Source organism: Dama dama, chromosome X, assembly GCF_033118175.1.
Source record: "Dama dama isolate Ldn47 chromosome X, ASM3311817v1, whole genome shotgun sequence".
Taxonomy (NCBI): Eukaryota; Metazoa; Chordata; class Mammalia; order Artiodactyla; family Cervidae; genus Dama; species Dama dama.
In genome coordinates, this window is record NC_083714.1 from 147165935 (window position 1) to 147176101 (window position 10167).

At 55.2% G+C, this 10167-nt stretch overlaps 2 pseudogenes; one reads left to right on the plus strand and one right to left on the minus strand.

Moving 5' to 3' along the window:
• Window positions 1-260: 260 nt before the first annotated feature.
• On the minus strand, window positions 261-4555 carry LOC133052931 (PI-PLC X domain-containing protein 1-like; annotated as a pseudogene).
• Window positions 4556-4609: 54 nt separating this feature from the next.
• LOC133052932 (PI-PLC X domain-containing protein 1-like) lies at window positions 4610-9813 on the plus strand (annotated as a pseudogene).
• Window positions 9814-10167: the final 354 nt, after the last annotated feature.

The following is a 10167-nucleotide window of genomic DNA, read 5'->3' on the forward strand; positions in this document are numbered from 1 at the left end:
GGTGACGGCACACGACGGTGACTGAGACGCAGCCCCCGTGATGCCCAGCTCCACCCACGCGCCGTCCGGCGGCCTCGACGCAGCTTCCAGTTCAGCCCAGTGACGTCACAGGATTTGAACAAGGAGTGGCCTCCTCAATGCCCAAGCCCTCAGTGCGCCGTCCGTCACGCCCGAGGTGGCTTCCAGTTCAGGCTGGTCACATCACAGAACGTGACTGAGATGCAGCCTCAGCACTGCCAAGCTCCAGATGCGCCAGTCCGTTAGCCCCGGAGCAGTTTCCGGTTCAACTTGATGACATCGCCAACAAGCCCGAGGGCCCAGATGAAGTCGCCTGCGATAGTGTTGGTATAGCTGGCAGCTGACCCCGGGCACTGACCCCGCACCCATGCACAAAGGTAGTGGAGCCAGGGACCAGGCCGGGCAGATGAGGACAAAGTGCAGTTTCTCTGTGAGGTTGATGCTGGCCATGAACAAAAGAGGGGCTGCAGTTCATGGTGCGAGATGTGGGGTCCGGTGCCCACGTGTGCAGTCACTATCCCATGGAGTCATGTGGCCAACCAAACCATGTGGTCACCGGCTCACATGATTGGTCACCCACCCATGGGGGTCCACCCTGCGAGGTCATGTGGTCACCTGTCCACATGATTACCCCCTCACGCCATCACGCACCCATGTGGTCACCCACTCACTGGGTCAGCAACTCACATGGTAACCCACCCTGCAGGCAGGATCTCAAACCGGTCACCCACCCACACACTTACCCACCCATGCAGTCACCAAGCCACACATCTCCTGCCCATGTGAACAGTAACCCATGGGTCACCTGCCCACGCAGTCACCAAGCTGTGCCATCACCCACCCAGACTCTGGCCTCCTCCGTCGTCAGAGATTCAGATGTCCGACAGAGACCCAAGTTCAGACAGCAGGGACTCACAGGGGTGTTGACTGATGAATTTCTCCTGTTACAGAGGGCAGGCGGGCTGGACAGTGACCCCAGAGATGTCCAAGTCCTGACCTCGTGTGGTGGACACAAAAATGTCTGCACGGATGTTCACATCCTGTCTACATCCTGACCCCCTGTGGTAGACACAGTAACATCCCCAAGGATGTCCATGCCATGGTCCCCAGGTGGTGAACAGAATAACGTCCCCCAGTATGTCCTGTTCCATTTCTCCTCTTGAACTGAAACCCAGCCCCATGTGCTAGGACATGCGTGTGACCAGGTGTCCTGGTATGAAGGCGGCACTCACCTGGGTGGCTGCAGCTCTTCATGTGCTCCAGGTAGTGGACGAGGTCTAGGTGCTTCACCTGGTTCCCCCACCAGTAGGGGATACCGGGCCACAGTTCTGCATGCTGACTCATGGATTCCTCGTCTTTGTATGACAGGATGACCTGCTGGCCCCGGGACCACGGCTGGCACAGAGTTGGCACCTCCTGTGGGGAGAATCATCCAGGTGCCCATGAGACGTGTGCACAGGGGTTATTGGGGTGCCTTGTGACACGATGTGTCAGGTATTGGGGGTGTCCCAGAAGCTACAGCAGTGTGTGGATTATTGGGGTATCTATGAGCAGTGATGGAATGGTTATTGGGTTCTCTGTGAGAAGAGACAGTCAAGGGTGGAATAATGGCATGTCTGGGTAGAGACACTAGTGGGTAGATTACTGGGGTGTCTGAGTGGAGAAGGTGATGAGTGAGTTATTGGGGTGGCTTGAGCAGTGACTGGTAGATTTTTGGGGTGTTTGAGTGGAGACAGTGGTGGGTAGATTACTTGGGTGTCTTGAGCAGTGATGGGTCAATTATTGGGGTACATACCTGAGTGGAAACAGAGGTGGGTGGATTATTGGGATTTCTGATAGGAAACGGCGGTGGAATACTGGGGCAACTTGAGGCGTGATTGATGGATTTTGGGAGTGCCTGAATAGAGACCGGGCAGGGTGCATTATTGGGGGTGCCTGTGACCAGTGATGGGCTGGTTACTGGGGTGTTTGAGTGGAGACAGTGGTGGGTGGATTACTTGGGTTCTGTGAGCGGCGTCACCTGGTATCTGAATCAGCCTCATGCAGCGAGCAGATAGTTGGATTACAGTGAAACCAAGTGCTCCCGCTGCCAGGAGCATGGGGAGCCTGTGGCCCCTGCACACCCCACGGAAACACAGCATGTCCCCAAAGATGTTCTTGATGCAGCCCATCAGGTACTCATGCAGGTCCTCCATCATGCCCTTGGAGTTCCTGCATGCCAGGATGACCACCTCCTGGGGATGGTTCTCCAGCCACTCTGAGATCTCCGTGAGGGCGTTCTGGACGAGGGTGGAGGAGAGGGGCCTTGTAGTGAGACACAGAGGGGCGTGGGTAGGGACTTCTCCCTGCACAGCCCCTCTACAGATGGGTTGGGGGTCTTCACACACAAAGACATAAAGCATGGTGCCTGCTCCCAAGGGACCCAGCCTCTTCTGAGTGGCAGTGGGGAGCTGTGGCATTGCTCTGGGGTGTGTGTGTGTGTGTGTGTGTGTGTGTTTCTGTGTGTGTATGTAGATGCTCTGGTAGGTACAGGTGCACACGCATGTATGCATGTGTTCAGGGTCTGTGTGTGCACGGATATGCATGTGTGTGTGTGTGTGTGTGTGTGTGTGCACAGCAGCAGAGAGCAGTGCTTATAATACTGTGTGAAGTCTGTACTCCAGGGAGCGTGGGAGGCCAGCGGCCAGAGTGAAACATTAAGTGACGTGTCCCGCAGCCAAGAGAATGGACTGGACACCCCAAAACTGGTAGACACAGGAAAATATGTGTCAGGGACCTGGTTTAGCCAAATTCTGGGAGACACCCCAGAGTCCTGGGGTACAGCTGTGGGTTCAGAAATGCATGTTGGTCAGGAATTCTGAGTGCCTGATGACAGAGGTCAGCCCTCTCCTGCCAGAAGTGGACGTCTGTCTGTACCCTTAGAGATCAGTGTCTTCTAACTGGAGTGGACCTGTGTTGTCCCCTTAAAGTTCAGCCTCTCCTGCCTGAAGTGACCGTGTGTCCATCTGAGTGGATGTGTGTCCATTCCCTTAGAGGTCAGCATCTTCTAACTGGAGTGGACCTGTGTTGTCCCCTTAGAGGTCTGCCTCTCCTGCCTGGAGTGACCAGATGTCCATCTGAGTGGACGTGTGCCCATCCCCTCCGAGGCCCTCCATGTCCTGCCTGGACCAGACATGGGTGTCCCTGGCTGGTGGACCCCCATCCATACCCTCTGCCCCTGCCCCCACCTCCACGAGGGCCATCGTGTACACCATGTGGCCAGGGTGCAGGTTCCCCTCGGTGCCCTCCTCTGTGTGCACCATCTGCAGGTCCTCACGCCCAGCATCCAGCTGCTTCATGATGCTCAGCACCTGCACACAGAGGTCGGTCACCTGTGCTGGGCACAGAGGGCGGCCCCCCGCTCAGGGGCTGGGCATGCACTGAGGATGTCCAATGAGGGCCACATCGTCCACTGTGAAATCAACAATGTTGGTGCTGCCCTGCTTCTGGGAACAGGGTTGAGGCCTTGCTTCTGGGAACAGGGTCTCCAGGGTCACTGGTCACATGGAGCACACAGCCCAGGTCCAGATTGTGGTCTTGGGGGCAGTGTTCTTGCAGAGTCCAGTCTCACCCTCCTCTCAGGCAGTCCCTGGGTGGAAGCACCCTGTGGGTTCAACAGCCCAGTCTCCAAACACCCAAGCTGGACCCTTGGACATGAGGACACATAAGACCCATGGTATCAGAGTCATCCTATTATAACTTTCCCCCCTCCACAGTAATAGCCCCCCACTACAGTAAGGGTCCTCCTTGATTATGAATCCCCTGTCCACAGTAAGGCTTCCCTGGTGGCTCAGCTGGTAAAGATTCTGCCTGCATTGTGGGAGACGTGGGTTCAGTCCCTGGGTTGGGAAGATCCACTGGAGAAGGGAAAGGTTATGCACTCCAGTATTCTGGCCTAGAGAATTCCATGGCCTGTCTAGAGTCAGACATGACTGATCAACTTTCACTTTCTCCACAGTGACATCCCCCCTACATGGTCATAGCCCTATTTATTGTTGTATCTCCCCTCTATCATATTAGTCAGCTCTCTACAGTAATGTTGCCCCTTGTACAAATAAAGTCCTACCTCTATGTAATCACCCCCTCTCTAGAATAATAGTCCTTCTCCCTGAAGAGCTCATCCTCCTGTAATACTCCCCTTTCCTCTTTCCTCGTCACAATAACCTTTCAGAATAAAAGTCTCTTCTCTAATCCGAATAGTCAACGAGATGCAAGTAGAACACACAGCAAAACAGTATGTCAGAACCCCAAGCACCACGCCATGGGGACCCCTGTGGATGTGTGTGCCCCGCCACATAGGGCTCCTTTGGTGTGTCTGTGTCACCATCCTGGGGACACCTGAGGGTGTGTGTCTGTCTTCCCCTCACAGAGGAGACCTCCCCATAATACAGGTCACCTGCCTCCTGGGTGTCCTTTCCACAACTCTCCACCTAGCACAGGTCACCTGCCCACTCCCGAGTCGTCCTGTTTCCACATCCCTGGACCTCTGTTCCATCATAATCCGGGTCAGGGTGTCACAAGCGCTTCATCTTCCCATTTGCACTGGCCTGAGATGGTGGTGGGTTCACTGTGATGGGAGGAATAATGTCCCATCGCCTGTGGACACCAATCCTGTACTTGCAAGACACTCTCCCATCTCCCAGGCACATAGGTGTGGGTCACCTGTCCTCTCTTCCTTTTCTCTGAACCCCAGCTGTCTGGTTTCCCAGTGCAGATTCAGGAGTGCTCAGCAGTAGTGCCACCCAGCCGCGAGGCCTCAGACAGCACCCCAGGGAGCAAGCCGGGTGCCCCTGCACACCCTGATGGCGCTTCCTCCTGTGAGTCAGCCGCCCCCTCTGAGTTCTCAGCCCACTCAGGTGAGCAGGTGGGGCGTGTGCCGGTGAGGTCAGGTTCTGCCCCTGCCGGCCCACAGTGAGACACTGGAGGAGGCCCCATGTGACCTCATGAGGTAGACTGAGGTAGAGAAACCACCTGGGCCCAGGTGCCCCCAGGAGCAGGGGCCCACCTGGAGGGGACAGATGGCTGTCAAGCACAGCTCTTGCCTTGTGTAATTGCTTCCTCCTGGGAGATCCCTGGCTGCTGGAATCCTTCTCAGGGGATCTGATGGGCAGAGAGCCAGGGCTGGAATATGGGCAAACCTCATTCCTGCTTGCATCAGGTGCCTGCAGCCTGGCATTAAGAGCTCACACCCAGAGGAGGGAGTGAGCAGTAGGGCGTCCACCAGAACTTGGGGGTCCTGCAGGACTGGGGTCCCTCTGCTCTGAGTGTCCCTTGGTGCCAGGGTCTCTCTGTTCTATGGCCCTCCAGGGCAGGGTCGCTCCATCCTGGGGGGCCTCAGTGCCGTGGTCTCAAGTGGTATGGTTGCCAAGGAGAAGTGGGCTGTGTGCGGGGTGGGGGACACGGGTGGTGGTCTTTCAAGGGGTGTTGAAGGTCATTTGCTGCAGCAGCACCTAATTTAATCCTTGTAGAGGTGGATGGCAAGTGCCTGTGTGTAGCTGACAATATTCATATGAGTCTTTGCTTTTTCTTTTAATTTGGATTGGGTGGGGGCACTGTGACTTCCTTTCCCATTTTTTCCCCATGTTTTATCCTCATATTTTTTTTGTCCGTCATGACTCTCTACAGAGAACACAGTACCATTTTCTGCTACTAGTTTATGTTAATATTAGTTTTTGCTTTTTCTTTTATTTTGGATGGAGAGAATCTATTATTTTCTTTCCCTTTTTTTTATCCTTATGTTTTCTTGTTTTTCCATTATGACTCCTTGTAGAGGACACAGTACATTTTCTGCTACAAATTTATATTAGGGCTTCCTTGTGGCTCAGTTGGTAAAGAATCTGCTTGCAATGCTGATGACATGGGTTCGATTCCTGGGTTGGGAAGATCTCCTGGAGAAGGGAATGGAAACCCACTCCAGTAATCTTGCCTGGATAATTCCATGGACAGAGGGGTCTGGTGGGCTACAGTCCACTGGATAGAAAAGAGTTGGAAACAACTGAACAACTTTCACTTTTCAATTTATGTTAGTTATTTTTTGCTTTTTCCTGTCTTATTTGTGTGGCAGACAGATGTTTCTTCCTTTCGTTCTCCCCGCTTGATTCCTTCTTGCCTTTCCTAGTACTGTTTCTGGGGGTGGGCACAGACCTTTGTGGGTCTTGTGTGTCCTCATGTTCAAGGGTCCAGCTTGGGTGTTTGGAGACTGGGCTGTTGAACCCACAGGGCGCTTCCACCCAGGGACTGCCTGAGAGGAGGGTGAGGCTGGACTCTGCAGGAACACCCCCCCCCCCAAGACCACAATTTGGACCCGGGCTGTGTGCTCCATGTGACCAGTGACCCTGGAGACCCTGTTCCCAGAAGCAGGGCCTCAATCCTGGCAGCACCAACACTGTTGATTTCACAGTGGACGATGTGGCCCTCATTGGGCATCCTCAGTGCATGCCCAGCCCCTGAGCGGGGGGCCGCCCTCTGTGCCCAGCACAGGTGACGGACCTCTGTGTGCAGGTGCTGAGCATCATGAAGCAGCTGGATGCTGGGCGTGAGGACCTGCAGATGGCGCACACAGAGGAGGGCATCGAGGGGAACCTGCACTCTACCACATGGTGTACACGATGGCCCTCGTGGAGGTAAGGGTGGGGGCAGGGCGTATGGACGGGGGTCCGCCAGCCAGGGACACCCACATCTGGTCCAGGCAGGATGTGGAGGGCCTCTGAGGGGATGGGCACACGTCCACTCAGATGGACATCTGGTCACTCCAGGCAGGAGAGGCAGACCTCTAAGGGGACAACACAGGTCCACTCCAGTTAGAAGATGCTGACCTCTAAGGGAATGAACACACATCTACTCAGATGGAAACACATCCACTCAGATGGACACACGGTCACTCCAGGCAGGAGAGGCTGACCTTTAAGGGGACAACACAGGTCCACTCCCGTTAGAAGACATTGATCTCTAAGGGGACGGATACACTCCTCCTGGCAGGAGAGGGCTGACCTCTGGCATCAGGCACTCAGAATTCCTGACCAACATGCATTTCTGAACTCACACCTCTAGCCCTGGCCTCTGGGGTGTCTCCCATAATTTGGCTAATCCAGGTTCCTGACACGTCTTTTCCTGTGTCCCGTTTTGGGGTGTCCAGTCCATTCTCTCAGCTGCTGGACAAGTCACTTAATGTTTCACTCTGGCCTCGGCCCCCAGTGCCCCCACCACAGAACCTAATGACCCTTGGAGGTTCCGGCCTGGACCTCACTGTGAATGTACCCTGCTGGCCTCCCATGCTCCCTGGAGTACAGACTTCTCACAGTATTATAAGCACTGCTCTCTGTTGCTGTGCACACACACACACATGCATATCTTTGCACACACAGACCCTGAACACATGCACACATGTGTGTGCACCTGTACCTACAGGAGCGTGTACATACACACACAGAAACACACACACACAGAGACCCCCCAGAGCAATGCCACAGTTCCCCACTGCCACTCAGAAGAGGCTGGGTCCCTTGGGAGCAGGCGCCATGCTTTATGTCTTTGTGAGTCAGGACTCCCCAACCAGTCTGTAGATGGCTGTGCTGGGGGAAGTCCCCATCCACGCCCCTCTGTCTCTCAATACAAGGCCCCTTTCCTCCACCCCCTCCAAGAACGCCCTCCTGGAGATCTCGGAGTGGCTGGAGAACAACCCCCAGGAGGTGGTTATCCTGGCATGCAGGAACTTCGAGGGCATGATGGAGGACCTGCACGAGAACCTGATGGGCTGCATCAAGAATATCTTTGGGAACATCCTGTGTCCCCGTTGGGTGAGCAGGGGCCACAGGCTCCCCATGCTCTTGTCAGCGGGAGCACTAGGCTTCACTGTAATCCAACTATCTGCTCGCTGCGTGAAGCTGATTCAGACTCAAGGTGATGCTGCTCACAGAACTCCAGTAATCCACCCACCACTGTCTCCACTCAAACACCCCAGTAACCAGCCCATCACTGGTCACAGGCATGCCCAATAATCCACCCTGCCCGGTCTCTATTCAGGCACTCCCAAAATCCATCAATCACGCCTCAAGTTGCCCCAGTAATCCACCTGCCATTTCCTATCAGAAATCCCAATAATCCACCCACCTCTGTTTCCACTCAGGTATGTACCCCAATAATTGACCCATCACTGCTCAAGACACCCAAGTAATCTACCCACCACTGTCTCCACTCAAACACCCCAAAAATCTACCAGTCACTGCTCAAGACACCCCAATAACTCACTCATCACCTTCTCCACTCAGACACCCCAGTAATCTACCCACTAGTGTCTCTACTCAGACATGCCATTATTCCACCCTTGACTGTCTCTTCTCACAGAGAACCCAATAACCATTCCATCACTTCTCATAGACACCCCAATACTCCACACACTGCTGTAGCTTCTGGGACACCCCCAATACCTGACGCATTGTGTCACAAGGCACCCCAATAACCCCTGTGCACACGTCTCATGGGCACCTGGATGATTCTCCCCACAGGAGGTGCCAACTCTGTGCCAGCTGTGGTCCCGGGGCCAGCAGGTCATCCTGTCATACAAGGACGAGGAATCCATGAGTCAGCATGCAGAACTGTGGCCCGGTATCCCCTACTGGTGGGGGAACCAGGTGAAGCACCTAGACCTCGTCCACTACCTGGAGCACATGAAGAGCTGCAGCCACCCAGGTGAGTGCCGCCTTCATACCAGGACACCTGATCACACGCATGTCCTAGCACAAGGGGCTGGGTTTGTGTTCAAGTGGATAAATGGAACAGTACATATTAGGGGACGTTATTCTGTTCAACACATGGCGAACAGGGCATGGACATCCTTGGGCAAGTTACTGTGTCTACCACAGGGGGTCAAGATGTAGACAGGATGTGAACATCCGTGCAGACATTATTGTGTCCACTGCACGGGGTCAGGACGTGGACATCTCTGGGGTCACTGTCCAGCCCGCCTGCCCTCTGTAACAGGAGAAATTCATCAGTCAACTCCCCTGTGAGTCCCTGCTGTCTGAACTTGGGTCTCTGTCGGACATCTGAATCTCTGACCGCTGCAGAGGCCAGAGTCTGGGGGGCGATGGCACAGCTTGGTGACTGCATGGGCTGGTGACCCCATGGGTTATTTGTCACATCACAGGAGATGTGTGGCTTGGTGACCCTGTGGGTGGGTGACCATGTGGGTGGGTGACTGGTTTGAACTCCTGACAGCAGGGTGGGTTACCATGTGAGTTGCTGACCTGGTGAGTGGGTGACTGCGTGGGTGGGTGATGGTGTGAGGGGGTAATCATGTGGACAGGTGACCACATGACCTCGCAGGTTAGTGACCCCATGGGTGGGTGACCACGTGGGTTGGTGGCCACTTGGAGGGATCACCACATTATGAAGTGACCCCGTGGGTGGGTGACCAACCATGTGAGTCGGTGACCACATGGTCTGGTTTGTCACATGACTCTGTGGGTTAGTGACTTCACATGTAGGCGGCTGACCCCACAGCTGGCACCATGAACTGCAGCCCCTCTCTTGTCCCAGGCAGGCTGTTCATGGCCGGCATCAACCTCACAGAGAACCTGCAGCTTGTCCTCATCCACCTGGCCTGGTCCCTGGCTCCACTACCTTTGCACATGGGTGCGGGACCAGTGCCCAGGGTCAGCTGCCGGCTATACCAACACCATCGCAGGCAACTTCATCTGGGACGTTGGGTTTGTTGGCGATGTCATCAGGTTGAACCAGAAGCTGCTTCAGGGCTGACAAATGGCACGTGTCTGGAGCTGGGCATCACGGAGGCTGTGTCTCAGTCACGTTCCTGTTACCAGCATGAAACGGAAACCGCCTAGGGGCTGACGGACGACGCACTGAGGGGCTGGGCATTGCGAGGCCACTCCTGGTTCACATCCTGTGACGTCACTGGGCTGAACCGGAAGCTGCTTCGAGGCCGCCAGATGGCGCGTGGGTGGAGCTGGGTGTCACGGAGGCTGCCTCTTAGTCACGTCCTGTGCCGTCACCGGCCGAAACCGGTAGCCGCCTTGGTGCTGATGGACGGCATGTTTAGGAGCTGGGCATTGCAGAGGCTATTCTCAGCCCGGTCCTGCGGGGCTGGTCATC